Raw genomic sequence first — 16,868 nt, 5'->3', positions numbered from 1 at the left:
TCGTACTCTTGGTAGGATCCGCTTATCAGCCTTCCAGTTTTGCATAATGCCACTATACGCACACCGAGCTTAACCCGCCACCCAGCACCGAACACTTTCAGGCTGCCTTGCCAAATTACGAACCGATTCCTCATGATGGCCGCGTTCCCCTCAAAGCCACACACACTTACGTTATGTAATGGCGCCATCACAAAGAAACCCAAAAGAGCATTTTTCTTGTGTCAAGGAGAGTGGTCAGGGAAGAAAAAGGAGGGACGAGGGAGGAGAAGAAAAGCTCGCTCAACTTGCCGTCTCTCAAAAAGCCGAGTAAAAATAAGCGGCCGATTTAGCTCCAGGGGTGTCCTGATGCTCCTCTTCTGAGACGGTTGGAGTCGTGAGGTAGGGAAATACAGAGACAGAAAGAGTCCCCGATATACTAGTGAAAGCGATGAAGTACGAGTATTTCCATCTAGCTGCATCCATTAGTAACGTACATTGTTTAACGTGTAACAATGAAATGTGTCAAATATTATCTGTTGGCTCTGCTCTCGGCCAGCCTTGTTATCAAACTGGTTGTGGATCTGCCGGTGCATGTTAATGAATGTAATTACGTATATGTATATAATTACGTAAAATACAAGTTTAAAACGTGAAGAGGAAGAGTTACATACATAGCTACAAATATTCAGCACCATATAATAAGAGAAGCAAGCCGGATAATCATTTATTGTATTTCTGTTGGTTTACGGAACGCTTAACTTCCAATCTTCCTAGAACTTTAGAATGGACCAGGCCAAACCTTGTGTGTTGCTCAATGCCCCAAAACTGGATTCCTTCATCTGTCTACTCTATACAGCTCTCGAAACAAGTATCTCCTCTTTTTCAATGACACTTAGCTATCCCTCCCCCTCTACACTGAACATATTGCACTTTATAACTAACGGTCTCTCTGGGAATATCACATTTCAACACTTGTTAAAACGACTTCCACAAAAAATTATGTATTCTGCTTCGCCTCTGCCAATTTTTCTCCTCCAAGTAGCAACGGGCAACAACTGTGGCATGCCCAGGATACCTCAGCAGAGTGAGGTATCAGTAGGTAGCAGGTTATTGTAAGAGGACAGCAGAGAAACTATACTGGGTCTTCATCCGTCCTTGTATGGAGTACGACTACCATATATACTCGTACATATACAATATTAATAATCCGATATCTTATAAACGGCGTAGGATATGGAGGGGATGTAGAGTTTGCCACACGTCTGAACAGAAAACGTGTACACTTGTGCCTATCAAAGAGCATCGGTCAGTGGCAGTGGTGCTGTGTTCGAGTGTCCTCACCTGCTGAATTTACGTTGCCAGGGAGATGGAGTATAGTTCAATGATTATTCTACATGACATAAGACATAATAGATCGAGCATAGTTACAGTATTTACTACTAACATGATACTATGAGAGAGAGAGAGAGAGAGAGAGAGAGAGAGAGAGAGAGAGAGAGAGAGAGAGAGAGAGAGAGAGAGAGAGAGAGAGAGAGAGAGAGAGTGGGGGAGAAGGGGGAGACAATGGAAGAGAGAATGGGAGCTGCCATTCTCTCACCTTCCACTCAGACTGCCTTGCACTCTAAAAAAAAAAAAATATATATATATATATATATATATATATATATATATATATATATATATATATATATATATATATATATATATATATATATATATATATATATATATATATATATATATATATATATATATATATATATTGTCAAAGCCGAAAAAGATTAATATATTCGGGTTCTCATGGATTCGGGTTCACCCTTTGATGACGCATAATCCTTGTTAAAATATCATTACAATCATGAAAAACATCCTGGAAAACACCATTAACTTGCACAAGAGTCTATTCAAAAGAGTCGTGATAAGGCACCGAAACTCTGAGAATACAGTCCCCCCTTATAACACGATTAGTAAAAACAACTAAGGCGAAATGTCGAGAACTGGTAACCCTCCTCGCAGTGTTACCAGTCAGATGCGCAAAACGACTGAAAGAGACCCTCCCGTGGTACCGTCAATACTTATCTCGATATACGCATAAAAATCGGTAGGAGGGAGAGGACAGTGGATATTATGCAAGGTAGGACTCTCAAAGAAAACGATGACGGGGAACAAGAAGCAAGAGAAAACGATGAAAGGGAACCAAAAAGGAAGGGGAAACCGCAGTAAGATGCCCAGGTAGCATCAGCAGGAAGCAGGTTATTGCACAAGGATAACCGAGAAATTATAAAAAATGAAACTTATACGATTAAAGAGAAAAGGAGATATGAATGGATATTTAAATGTTCTACCTTTCTGTCCCTAGAACGTTCATCTGTGTACGAGTAACGCGAGAAGAAATAACCTAACCAGATAAAAGGAAAGAAAGAAGACCACTAATGCAGTGTTACAACAAGCTACACACTTAGAGCAGCAACTCACAACACAGCAGCTCACGGTATAGCACGTACACCAACTCTCTCTCACTCTCTCGCCCCAGTTTTGTGATGAAAAAAAAAAAAAATGAAAACGTAGAATGCCTAACAAAGCAATATAGCGGGGCCGCCCCTTCCCAACACAGGGGAACACACAATACTGGGCTCCCCGGCGCCGTTTCAAGTTGGCTCAGGACTCCAGCTTGAATCAGCATACTTGAGTCTTGTATGTACATCGCAGTGTATGGCGCTTATCTCGCTGAGGAGACTGAAATGGTAGAGCGGCACAATAATATTATGTACGTAGCCCTCGAGATATGATTAACTAGAAAGGTGTCCTATGTTTACCTTGCCCTACTATATGACGAAGGGTTACTGTGTTGCTATTCTGCCTAGTAAGGCTAGCATACATATGGACACAAGTCAGGAATCTTACGTTATTCCCAGTATATATTATCCCATTTATTCAGATTTGGAAGAACATACATTTTTATTCCTGTCTTTTCTTTCTTTCTTTTTTTTTCCTGCATTCCTTACAAAGACAACACAGAGGCATGGCAGTGTTGGCTACATATCTTTATCAACCCAAACAGAAAAAAAGACCCCCATTAACTAGCAATGTGTGGCATCACTGCAGCTACGAGGCCTTAACACAGTAACCTCACTTACCGCCGCTGTAAAATGGAATTAATGACTGCAACTAATGTGATAACAACCGCAATAGCGTCCCTCCGCCACGCCGCCACGCCAGCCCAGATGAGGCGGCAAGGCCTAATGATTACAGCCTTGTTTTCCTTTATAAACACCTGAGTAAAGTTACACCAGAATAGAATCGTGGATATTATAACAAGGAAACAACAAGCGCCACCACTGAGAGAGAGAGAGAGAGAGAGAGAGAGAGAGAGAGAGAGGAGAGAGAGAGAGAGAGAAGAGAGAGAGTGTCCCGGATTACTATAATAGAGCAGCCCATTCTTAGGAGTCCCCCCGCACTGGTCCTGTCAATACTGGGTTACCGGGGCCCGGGGTGGCTCGGCGCTGCCCCCTCCTAAGTATAATTTATTCAATTGCTGTTTGCGTTTCATAAATTCCTTTCCCTTCCAATTCGGTCAAACAAACACAAACAAGGCAGCTTAAAGAGACCAGGAAGGAGAGAGAGAGAGAGAGAGAGAGAGAGAGAGGAGAGAGAGAGAGAGAGAGGAGAGAGAGAGAAGAGAGAGAGAGAGGGGGGGGGGGAGAAGGGGGAGACAAAGGAAGAGAGAATGAGAGCTGCCACTCATTCTCACCTTCCACTCAATTTGTCACATTAAAATTACATTAATTAAACGAGAAATGTATTAATAATTACATACTGACATAAATATACCAGAGAGAGAGAGAGAGAGAGAGAGAGAGAGAGAGAGAGAGAGAGAGGAGAGAGAGAGAGAGGAGAGAGAGAGAGAGAGAGAGAGAGAGAGAGACACTGGTCAGCTGAGGAGTAAATTATTTAACTAGCAATTTAAACACTCACCTCTTTCCTCCTCTCCACACAAACTTTGTTTCTCCGTCTCCAATTATTTCCTCAGTTAGTCACACACACACAGGGAGAACTGAGACACGAGGCAATGAAAAGCCACTTGAGTCAGACTGCGAAACGAAAAAAAATAAATAAATAAATAAGTAAATAAACTACCAACAAAACGCGCACCACCCTCACAGAGGTTAGACACCTTACTGAGGAGACGCGCTTTATTTCGAAACCAACGTGATGGCAACATTCTGATTCCAACTAATCCAGATAATTCCTTTTTTTCATATATTCTCTTTTCTATGTAACGGATTATGAATAAAATGACAGGAAAAATTACATTTGTTAATTTAATGACTTCTGTATAATTCGTATCATAAGAAAATAAGATAAGGTCTTGTATTTTCATATGTAAACAAACTTGACGTTATAACTGGTGCGATGGGTCTCTTATCTAATTTAATATTTTTCACTTTGTTAATTAAATTCTTCCTTCCTAGTCTTCCGGCGTGACATTCTTCTCTCTCTCTCTCTCTCTCTCCTCTCTCTCTCTCTCTCTCTCTCTCTCTCTCTCTCTCTCTCTCTCTCTCTCTCTGTGTGTGTGTGTGTATGTGTGTGTGCTATTAACTTGTCACCCCAAAGGTTAATGTTACTCGTGGCAGTCGTAACACTAGAATGGCGAAACACTTTATGACCGCTGTCAATGTATAGGGATTATCTTGCCAACCATTCATTGCACGTCAATCATGACAGCTTTAACGTTATCTACCTAGGCTTCAAATGACACATCACGAGGCTCTGTTTGGTTATGATTTATTTGACGACACTAACAACACTAACAAACTCGATTATATGTATTTTTGATATAAAATCTTTAATATATCAAAATTTTTTCAGTTATGTATAAACAAACCATATCTATCAAAACGAATATATTTTTTTTTATGGGATTCAAACTTGTTTCTATACGTAACCCATTTCTCTCTCTCTCTCTCTCTCTCTCTCTCTCTCTCTCTCTCTCTCTCTCTCTCTCTCTCTCTCTCTCTCTCTCTCTCTCTCTCTCTAAGGATTGTTATATATGAGGATTTGTGCACAAATTCCGATAAAATCTAATTATTTAAATCTGACGTTTCACTTTTTTGGTACCGAAGTGTGTCTGTCTCTTACTTTGTTCTTCATTCCTCTCTCCTCTTTCATCTTTCCTTTTTCATTTCCGTTTCTGAGAATTATAATGTATCCAAGATCGTCTACGAACCCCGATAATAACAAAAGCATTCCCATGTGACTTTTTGTTGTTGTTGCTGCCCAAGCGTCTCTCTCTCTCCTCTCTCTCCTCTCTCTCTCTCTCTCTCTCTCTCTCTCTCCTCTCTTCTCTCTCTCTCTCTCTCTCTGTTCTTTATTTCTCATCTTTCATCTTTGCCTCTTTAATTTCCGTTTCTGAGAATAATGATGTAACAAAATTCATCTATCAGCCTCGAATAAAGCAAAGCCATTTTCATATGACATTTAACTTTTCTGGGACCCAAGCCTGCTCTGTGAAGCTTATTACCAACAGCGGCCACCCCACTCTTCCTACCTCGCCGGCTCACTCGCTCGCGTTCCTCATCCCTTCCTCTTCCTCCTTCCCGACCTCCTTGGTCCTTACCTTACCTTGCGTTTCCTCCTCTTTCCTTCTCTCCTGTGTGTTACTTAATCACGTGCCTACACCCTCCTCTCGGATCCTGTTCCCCATATAATATAATTACCTGTCGGCGGCATCCTCCCCGGCTCTCACCCTTACTAAGCCTGAAGATGCTCGCTTGACTCAATTCTCCCCGTTGGCGCTCCCTCCCCGCTTTCCTTACTGCTCCTCCTGCTATTTCTCCCTTCCAGCAGCCTTCCCGTCCCTCCTCCAGCCTTCAGTATCACTCTGGAGCCTGCTATTCCTCTCTGCTGCGGCCTACAAGTCCCTCCTACCCCTTCCTATCCCGGCTTCCTGCCGCACTATAGCGAACCAAGTCTCGTTTCCCACACGTTCGCCCGGCCTCGCCTCGCCTCGCCTCGCCTCACGCGGTGCATCTTATCAGCAATGAATTAGGGGAGGCTTTGCGCGCGCCAACACTAGGGGTAGGATAAGCCATTTCCTATCACTCTATCACGATGTAAAGTAATTTCCGTGTTGTTTATGCATTTGATGAAAGAGATTTCATTTTGGTGTCATGAATATAAATTTGTCGTGTTTATATAGCCTAGCCTAGCCAGTCCGTCCGCCCGTCCGTACCTTTGTCCGCTCTCTCTCTCTCTCTCTCTCTCTCTCTCTCTCTCTCTCTCTCTCTCTCTCTCTCTCTCTCTCTCTCTCTCTCTCTCATTATTATTACTATCATCATCATTATTATCATCATCATAAAGTGAGTCGTGTTTTTTTTTATTTTTAAGTATTTTGTCATGAATTTAAACAAGTTTCTTTTCTTGTACGCACAAATGGAAGGAAGGCAGGTAGGAAGGTAGGAAACAGACACGTTTTGTATATTTATTCATAGAAACGCGCAATGCCTCATGTATGTATATTGTATATATATATTGTGTGTGCGTGCGTGTGTGTGTGTGTGTGTGTGTGTGTGTGTGTGCGTGTGTGTTAATTTCACACACACACACACACACACACACACACACACACACACACACAGGCAGAGAGAGAGAGAGAGGACCATGCGTTGTGTTGCGTTGCTTGTAGCGAAACACACAGCACAGCATACATGTATTACGATGAATAGTTGCATGCAGTTCACTCTCAGCGCCGAGGTTACGAAGGGACAAGCACATCCAACCGTCACATCGCGAAGCATTACGAACACTGCTTTGCGTAGGGAGAGGGAGAAGGGAGGAAGTAGGGGGAGGAGGTGGCAGAGTGAACAAAGGGTGACGTCACGGCGCTGTAGTGGGAATAGATGGACTCCTTATTATCGCTTAGAAAATGTTGGGTCCACCATAAATATGGACGAGAAATAAGGGGGGTGATCACGACCGTTTATCACGTGCCGCTGAAGAGAGAAGGAGAGAAGGAAAGAAGACAGAAAAGAAACTCGGTTAAACCCAGAAAAAAAGAGACGGGGGGAAAAAAATGGAAAGATTAATACCATAAGTACCTCCTTGGCTTATTCCCGGGAAAGTCATGTATATACCTTATCTATTCCGGCACAAAAAAAAAGAGAGAAAGAGAGAGAGAGGCTCCGGTAAAATTAGAGCCACTTGTCAAGCTACCGCCACGGCGCCCAGCCTGGCCGAGGGATAAATTCATGAGTTATAACCGTAATTAACTGTGTGAGGCAGGTGCGGCCCTCTCGGTAAACACGTGTTGTCACTTATGAACAGGTGTTGGCTAACTATGTGTATGTATGCCTCGTGAAGCTCCACTAACCCTCCCTCATCAGCCCAAGTCACGGCCACCAGTCAAGATCCCCTGCGTGATATACGTTGACTAAGCTGCTCAGCCAAACTTTGGGGTCACCATAGGGATTATTAGGTTAATTTGGTTTAATCTGTGTTGGGATAAGTCATTGCTCCGGGAAGCACAACTTTGAGCATCAAGGGCTTAGAAGAGGAACTTGTGTATAAGATGAATAGGTTTATTGAAAATGTGCATGATTAGTTGCTTTTAATGCTGGTGAACGCTGAGTGTTTAAAAATGCATGTTGCACTTGAATGTCCGCTGAGTAAATAATGCTAGTGGATAAGCTGAGGAAGAAGCATTAAGGTTTAACTTGAGTGTATGATGAATCGGCTTATGAAAAAGTATGTTTACAGGTTCTTTTTTTTCATGCTGGAGATTGCTGAGTGTTTACATACATGCTGCACTTGAATGTCCGCAGGGTAAATAAAAAGAGTGGATAAATTGGGAAGAAAAAAAGTCAGCATGATATGGCTATGTTGAACGAGGCACCGCCAGCGAGGCAGCGGCGGCACGATATGAACGTTATCTCAGAATTCGAATGCGGGCGAGACGAAGAGGGCAAGGAAAAATCGCGTGTATATATTGCAACGGAGGAAGTTTAGCCTCGCCTTGGAATCAAGTTGTGAATTTCATAAGGCGTCTTCCTTTAGAATGGAGACATGAAGAGGGCGTAGCGCCGCGGAATGCGCTGTTACCGCTGCCGCCCGCCGCCATTTGCCCGGCGGTAAAAACTAAATTTGTCGACCGTACGATGTCATGGGGAGGCGCTAAAGCTCTCACGGGAATGTTATGAAGGTGGTCTTTGTGTAACTCCCGCCCCCTACCCTGCCTGCCTTGCCTGCCCTGCCTATCCCCTCCCGCCAGCCGTGCACCCTAGGCAGCTGGCTCATCCCATCCCTCCCCTACCTGTCCCCCCCGCCACCCTGGCTACCTGTGATACACCTCGCCCTCCAGGTGTGTTCGGCCCCAAGGAGTGTAAACACATCTCCATTACAGCATGCATCCACACACACACACACACACATCCTCAGCCTTCAGAGCACAATACACCGCCCAGGGAAATTTAGTGTCTGCTGTTCACTCCGTCATTGTTCTCTTCTCGGTACATTCACAGTACATGACTGCCACCCGGCCGCTCCCTGCCCCCTCTCCCTCGCCGCGGTCTTGGCTCCCGCGTGTGCCGAGTCGTGGAAATGAGCCATTTACACCTGCCGGCCGCGGGGACGAGGGCTCGCGATCAAAGTGCATCGTTACTGTGTGGGATCCAGCTCACCTGCGGGTGGTTAAGAGCTGTCGAGAGTCCCTCGGGGGCGTCCCTCCCTCGGGGACGTGTTGCTGCGACCATGGAAGAACTCATTAGGAATAACGAATGCGTCCTTGTCCCTCCTGCAGCAGAACCTCTCCCCCTCCCCCAGACTCACTTCACATTCTTTTTCAGCATAATGTCACTGTATAATTTTTACCTGGCGAAGACCACATTTTGGCAATGGCGTAATTAAGATAAGTGCGGCCAACACTACACAGGACACGCGTGCCCTTCCTAATATTACCATTTATGAATTAATTAACTCCAAAGGCCGGCAGAGCAGCAGAGGCGTTGGGGGGAGGGAGGAGGGGTGTTGCTGGGACGCGCCGAGTTTCTTAATGTCGGTACCGTGAGTCACCCGCCCCGAATTTGTCACTGAAATATTGAGACGCAGGGCAAAGGAAGACTCCCGTCGGAGGAGCGCGAGAGCCGACGATAAAAATTTCATGCCAGGATCTTTTATTCATCCTTCCCCGGGCGCTGTTCCCCCTCTCCCTCCCCCTCTCCCCCTCGTAACACCCTCTGCCTTCGCTACACCCTCGGAGTAAAGAACGTCTCGCTAACAACGCATGTGAGGCCCTGAGGAAAACCACTTTTTTTCTATTTAATTCCTAAAGACAGTCTCGCGTGGGATCGTCGGTGGTTATCTTCGGCCGCCTCATCACCATCAGCAGCCTGTGTGACTCCAGTGCAGGAGAAAGGCCTTCTTTACTCGTCACTCCTGTCTGTCTGTCTGTTTCAAGTCACACCAGAATAAGTTACCTCCTTTTTTTTTTTGTGTGCCCTGCCTTCCTTTGATATCAAGTTACTTTTTCTTTGCTCTAATTGTCCATCTATGATCTGCAAGACGGACGACGTGTTCCCTTCATTTCCACTTGTTTTCCTTTAATTGTCGTCAAATTGTCTTTCGCTTTGGTCTGCTCTCATCCATGATGTTCCCTCATCTTTCTGTGTTATATCAAGCCTTATTATGTTTTGTAACTATGTTAGATTACTTCTCTTATTGTCTTATTATGTTAGGTTATTATGTTATTTTATGTTAGCATGATGTCCATCACCCTTTGGCCGCGTTAAAGTTTTGGCCCCATCGCTTGTGTGCCTCACCAGGTAGCGAAAGCAGCGCCGGAGATTGATAAACTACTGGTCTCGATGCCTGGCGCGGGGAGGAGAGATAGGTCATGACTTTCCGTGTGTGTGTGTGTGTGTGTGTGTGTGTGTGTGTGTGTGTGTGTGTGTGTGTGTGTGTGTGTGTGTGTGTGTGTGTGTGTGTGTGTGTGTGTGTGTGTGTGTGTGTGTGTGTGTGTGTGTGTGTGTGTGTGTGTGTGTGTGTGTGTGTGTGTGTGTCTGTCTGTGTGTGTGTGTGTGTGTGTGTGTGTGTGTGTGTGTGTGTGTGTGTGTGTGTGTGTGTGTGTGTGTGTGTGTGTGTGTGTCTGTCTGTGTGTGTGTGTGTGTGTGTGTGTGTGTGTGTGTGTGTGTGTGTGTGTATGTGTGTGTGTAAATTAAACAATATTAATGGGAGAATTAGCGTTCCCGCATGTTTCCTGTGCTGTTACTAATGAGTGCACCAGCCGCGCGGTTCGTCACCGTCACTGCGCCTCGTACATGTACCGGCAGGCAACAGCGGCGGCACCGGTACTACATATGTGGCGGGGAGTGGATGGCACACGCTCGGCATCACAGTCAAGACTCTTCAGACCGTGACAGCCCCGCCCGCTGATTGGTTATCGGTAGAATCAATCACTTGTGTCCAAATTTTTGAAGTCCACCTGTCGCGCGGTGCCCCCTCCTTGTCTCCCTCTCCAGGCCTCGCCTCTCATTACTCCCGTGCCGCCTCTTTCCTCATCATTCATATCGAGGTTCGTTCACGCCTGACTCAGCCTCCCTCTGATTTGGAATACCGGAGCTAAATTGCACCCACCTTGGCGCCGTGCCACGCTGGTGTCTGGCAGCCGGCCACACAAGTCCTCAAAGATCCTTCATGTAGCCTGCCCCTCACTTGCCACGCCGCCTACCCCGCCCCAAATTACCATCACTCATCTGTAGGCATTCCAGCTCAGGAGTTTTTTTTCTGAGTTTTTCGCACGTTTTTTCTCCTATTTTCAAGTGTTTGCTCGTGTGTTTGGCCGGGTATTGATCTCCACTTTTCTGTGCACCTCCCTTTCTTCGCAGCGAGGCAGGCGAGGCGAGGCAGGGTAGGCAAGGCCAGTCACCGTGCTACAGTTGCCGCCAGCCAGGTAATGAAAAAGCGTGTCGCTCTAAGGCGCTTACAAGGCCGAGGTGATGAAGGGCGACCAGTGACGTGAGATTCTTATATGAGACCGTTGCAATACTACACACTTCACCTCCCAGCAACAGCCACCACCACCACTACCACCACTACCACCACCACCAACAACGCCAACACCAACACCAACACCGCCAAAAACTCAAAATTAATTCCAAAGAAACGCGACCTGCATATTTTCTCACCCCTGCATAAATGAAAACATGCAGAAACTTCCCGTCAAAGCTTCACGCGAGTTGTAATTTAGTTATGATTCAGCTCCCCCGCTGGATGGCGCCACACAAACTTTACGACCTCAACCCGCGCGACCCTCCACGTTAGTAGGCAGAAGGTACTGGAGGCGCCCGCGAGTACCGGTTAATAGGGCGAGAGAGGCTTTCGGTGAGGGCTCGAAATCCTCTTAGCACTATCCTCTCTTCCCTGCCGACTGAGGCGTCTTGAGGGAGAGAGAGAGAGAGAGAGAGAGAGAGAGAGAGAGAGAGAGAGAGAGAGAGAGAGAGAGAGAGAGAGACGCAGACGTACATACACTGACACACACACACACACACACACACACACACACACACACACACACACACACACACACACACACTCAGAAAGATAAACATAGGAAAAGCAGAAGGGATCAGAGCTAACAACTGTTTGCTCATAATATCTTACCTTGTTTATCCAGGAGTCGGATGATGAGATGAGTTTAATGTGCTTCGCGGTGCGGGAGTCACTGGTATTTGCCAAACGAAATACCGAGAATCTTGCATGAAGACAAAAATTTCGTTGATATGAAGTGCACTGCATTTACTCAGTTCTGCCGCCATGTGCTGAGTACTTCACTTATCTCACCCTCGCCTCACCATCACCACGAGGAGAGACACTATGCATCAGTGCGTGTGTTATTTATCTATTTATGTATTTTTTTTTTCGTCTCCTTTTGTTTCCGTTCGTAGGGTCAGGAATCCGCCCCAAGTATGAGTCTCCTCCAGTTATTTCTGTCCCTTGCATCTTCCTCAGTGACTCCCATCGTGTGTTTTCTACTACATCATTATTGCCTTAAAGTTGATCTGCCGGCGAGGTAAGTGTTGGCACCAAGTCTTGCGAAGCTCTCAAGGGCCCTCGGGTGACTCAGGAGCCGCCGAGCACGGAGAGGCTGCGCACCAATTACTCCTCCAGCATTACGGATTATTATGTATTCATTTTTTTAAGGAGAACAAGGGGGGGCGGGCGTGAATGTACATCAGACGGAACTGAATAACAATATGTCCTCCACAATAACTCGAAAAGCCCTGCAGAGTATACATCATTAAATACAATATCTGGCAAGCATTTCTCCAAGCAGGTATATATACGCGTAAGGCCTCGTGTGTGGATGGAGCTTCTTATCTTCCCGCCTTTCTGTCCCAGCCTTGTATTGCGGCGAGACACAGTTTTGCTGACTATATTGCTGTCTAACCTTGAGCCATATTTCCATTGTCCTTTTGAGGGTGTCCAGTGGGTCTGCAAAATGTGTTCCTTTCGGCCTTTTCACTCAGGAATCCTTTCACTGGCGTCTCCTTGATCTCTGGTAGGATAGCGAGACGGGGCGAGCGAGCGAGCCAGAGGGAGAGAGAATCATAAAGGTTACGTGTGTCTGTGTGCCTCTGTGAGTGTGTCTGTCTGTGTGCCTCTGTGCGTGTGTGTGTGTGTGTGTGTGTGTGTACGCCAGGGAATATCATGATGCACACATAATCAAAGGACTTAATGCACCTCTCTTATGAGCTTCTAGTGCTCCACGTAGTCTTCCTGGAACCTGCAATTCACGCAACAACATTTTCTTTTTTTTTTTTTTAATGTAACTTAGTCTCTACTTTAGGGGATTTACTGTTTCCTGCTACTGCTGCTGCTGCTACTACTACTACTACTACTACTACTACTACTACTACTACTACTACTACTACTATTATCATCATCATCATCATCATCATTTAGCAACCTTAAGGAGCGGTGCCATAAGACTGATTGTCCTTGCACTAATAATCAACAAATTAATCAGTCAATAAATCAATCAGCAAATACAAATCTAATACAAATTTGAGTGCACAGATCCTTAAATGTAAAAGAAAACCGGTATATTTTTCATCCTATAAAATAAAATACTAAAGTCAACCATTGGACGATTTTTGTATTTTATGAATTTAACAACTATAATTTCATCTGTTTAGTTTTATGCTCTTTTTTTCTTTTTACGTCCCAAATAATCACGCCTCTCTTTGTCCAGCTTAGTAATTAGTATGCCCCGGTGAGCTGTGCGATCCTTTCCTATTACTATTTTTTTTCCAGAGTCGAAAAAAAAAAATTTACTATATTTAGATGAGGACGGTTTAAAGGTACTGTGTGTGTGTGTGTGTGTGTGTGTGTGTTGTGGCGGCGACAACTACGTAGCAAGTTCTGCCCAATAGGAGAGGTACAGTCGTGGTCAGAAATTAAGTAATCTACACTCATTGCCACTGTATCTTGAGTCTTCCCTTAATTAATTGTAACTCCTGATTTTCTGTCAGTCTAGTAAAAAAAGCGAGTAACTCATGCATTTTTCAGTAGGTTAGAGGACTTCAGATCGATGGAAAGCCCTACACACAATAAAAAAGAGTATAATTCTCTCTCTCTCTCTCTCTCTCTCTCTCTCTCTCTCTCTCTCTCTCTCTCTCTCTCTCTCTCTCTCTCTCACACACACACACACACACACACACACACACACACACACACTCAAAGGCTATTATGCTCATTATTCCTCTCCTGCTTATTATGTTACCATTATGCGTGTTGTTTTTGCCGTGAACACCTGCGCTCTCAGGGCAAAAAGTCAAGGCTAGGCTTAATCCTTTGACTGTTAATGACATTGATAATTTTATTGAAGCCACCCCACGGCAATTTACTAAGCAATAATTAGCTTGCATGCACTAGAAATTTTTTTTTTTTTTATTATTGAATATTCGATCACCTTTGCTGTCAGTGTTAGCGTTCAAAACTGTACGCAATATAAATATTCACAAAACCATTTTATTAAACTGAAAAGAACCCATAGCATTTCAGAAAAAAGAATCAGTTCGTATCTTTTTTTTTACATTTGCTTTGGTATATATATATATATATATATATATATATATATATATATATATATATATATATATATATATATATATATATATATATATATATATATATATATATATATATATATATATATATATATATATATATATATATATATATATATATCCCTTGATTTTGCCTATACGACTATGATGATTTTCCAAAAGTGTATTTTTAAAAGAAAAATGGCATGTTTGTTTTCCTGATCATCATTCTTTGGGTTTGGTAATTCAAGACTAGACACAAACTTTCCACTTGTTGGGTTCAGAAAAAGAGACATTAACCAGCAGGCAAAAGGTTGTCTATTAAAAATCACGTACATTTTATTCAAGCACTATAAGTCATTTAATGAGTTATGAGAAGTATATGGTGAGAGGAATGCTGGAGATGGGTCTACTTGGCAGGAGAAAAGAAAAATATGAAAGAAGTTTTATGGATGCAGTGAAAGAAGACTTGTTAGTGATGGGTGTGACTGAGGAAGACACAGAAGACCAAGCGAGTTGGGAAAGGTTGATCTTCTGTGGCGACCACTAAAGGAAGCAGCCGAGAGAAAACGGAATTATTCTTCAGTAGAGGAGGGAGAGGAGGAGGATGACGGGTAATCCGAGTGAAAGGGAAGAAAAGAAAGCGGGAAAATAAGAAGCACAGTGGGAGAAGGAGATTAAAATACCGGACGCTCCATCCCAGAGTGACCGAACCTAACGACACTACTGACCCAAACGCGTCTAAATTGAATATCTAACTTTTGCATTAAGCAGATTTTTCTTTTTTCTTGCAATTATGCGAAAGTAATACTCGCTTTTATTTTTCATGACTACAAATGGTAAAAAGAATCTAAATTAGTATTCAAGCCTTTGATGTATAAAAGATACGCTGATGACGTTCTTTTAATGTTTGAAGAGAAATATCATATTGAGGACCTTCCAGAATTATCTAGATCACAACATAAAAGTATTGAATGCACCATGAAATTCAAAACAAGTATATAATAGTTCGCCAGTTTTTCCAGACCGTGTTGCCCTGAGAGTGAGGCACAGTCGCCCCGAGAAGTGAGGTCACAAAATCCAGTGAATCTCATGTCGATAAATCAGATAGAAATCAATGTAATGGACTAATGAACTCAGACTGCGAGCCCCACAAAGACCAGGAAGAGCTGGGGATGTGATAAGTGGAGGCAGTTGTCTGATGCTGATTTTGCAATATGGCATCAATTCTTTAGGTAGCAGTACATGTTTCTATACTGTCCAAGAAAATATATGGAAAAGTTTATGTGCAAGTTTGCCCTGAATGTCTTGCTTTTACGTTGTAGTGGATTCATAAGAGGTTAATCCAGTCAGCACGTTACTCCATAAATTACTTAAAAATATATACAAATACATGAAGAATATTGCAGTTCTCCGACACAATTAAACAATGAAATCCTTTTGTTAATTAAGGCAATACTATGACAGACAAACGGTCTATAACAACGCCATAATTTTCTTTTGATGTCCTTTCATAACGATACTACTACTACTACTACTACTACTACTACTACTACTACTACTAATAATAATAATAATAATAATAATAATAATAATATAATAATAATAATAATAATAATTCATGGACAGGACATACCAAGACAATACCTGAGATGTTGTAACAGTATTTCCATGACAATATAAAATCTAAGAATAGTTTCATCAGGGAATCTTCGTCAGAAGAATTGGGGAAAGTGTCTTGTCTGTAGCACTGTTGTTGTTGTTGTTGTTATTGTTGTTGTTGCTGTTGTTATTATCATCATCACCACCATCACTATCATCATTATCATCATTATCATCACTTTCACCATCACCACCACCTCCAGCATCAATACAGTACAGCAGCATTACACGTCCCAATGGCTGGGAGTAGAGTGTCGCGCGGTGCCTCGGGGGATGGGGGGGGACGCCGTGCACGGAGTGGCTGCGAGTGTTACGTCACGGCAGCATTTCACTCTATTATCGCGACACTCCACGCACAGAAATCTATTGACAGTTGTGCTTGGTAAACATTGCGCCCACTTTTTTCCTTAGTTTGTTTTTACTGCACTCGAGTATTTTTCATCTTTCATTTCTTTCCTTTCTTTATTCATGATCTCTTTTTTCGCCAGGTTTTTAAGTATTTTACACGTTCCGTTTTTTTTTTCTTTTTTTTTTTTTTCTTTCCTGTATTCGTATTATATTAGTTTACTGTTTTTCATAGTTAATATTATTAGTAAGCATTTTTCTTTTAGAGTTTCTTTTATGTGTTTTTCTTATTGCATACTTTACTTCTTCCATTTCTTTCTTTCATTTATTCGTATCATACTTATTTACCTTTTTTTTTTTTTCTAGGTTGATATTACTGGTAAAAATCTTCTAGTTTCTTTTATTTTTTTATACTCACACGTGTTTTTTCTCTCTTACAATCTTCTTTCCTCACCCCAGACCTTTCCTGTTCCCGGCAAATCATTATGGACAAAACAACGTAAATCTAATCATCTATACAAAAAAATAAAAAAAAATAAAAAAATCCACGGTCTTCATATTAATGCTGAGTATCAGTTTGTATTTTTCTAAGGTAAGATTCTCGTCGCACTTCTGCTCATATTTTCAAGCATTTATTTTGTGTCGTCTGTGGTAATCCTCTTCTTTGGTGCAGGGGAGGCTAAAGCTCAGTATCAGCACACAAAAGGTTTTCTTGGAGAGCGGCAGGCTTGTAATTAATCTAGCTTACCGAAAATTAGGGACACGCTGCTGAAATAATGACCA

General features: G+C 43.1%; 1 long non-coding RNA gene across 1 annotated transcript in view; it reads right to left on the bottom strand.

The window, feature by feature from the left end:
- Window positions 1-4,145, bottom strand: part of LOC135114535 (uncharacterized) — a 125,383-nt gene extending 121,238 nt beyond the window's left edge. The window contains exon 1 of the long non-coding RNA XR_010275534.1: window positions 3,955-4,145. This is a non-coding gene — a long non-coding RNA (uncharacterized LOC135114535). The remainder of the gene's footprint in view (window positions 1-3,954) is intronic.
- Window positions 4,146-16,868: the final 12,723 nt, after the last annotated feature.

Source organism: Scylla paramamosain, chromosome 2 (assembly GCF_035594125.1).
Source record: "Scylla paramamosain isolate STU-SP2022 chromosome 2, ASM3559412v1, whole genome shotgun sequence".
NCBI classification, from domain to species: Eukaryota; Metazoa; Arthropoda; class Malacostraca; order Decapoda; family Portunidae; genus Scylla; species Scylla paramamosain.
This window is presented reverse-complemented; position numbering and strand designations above follow the sequence as displayed.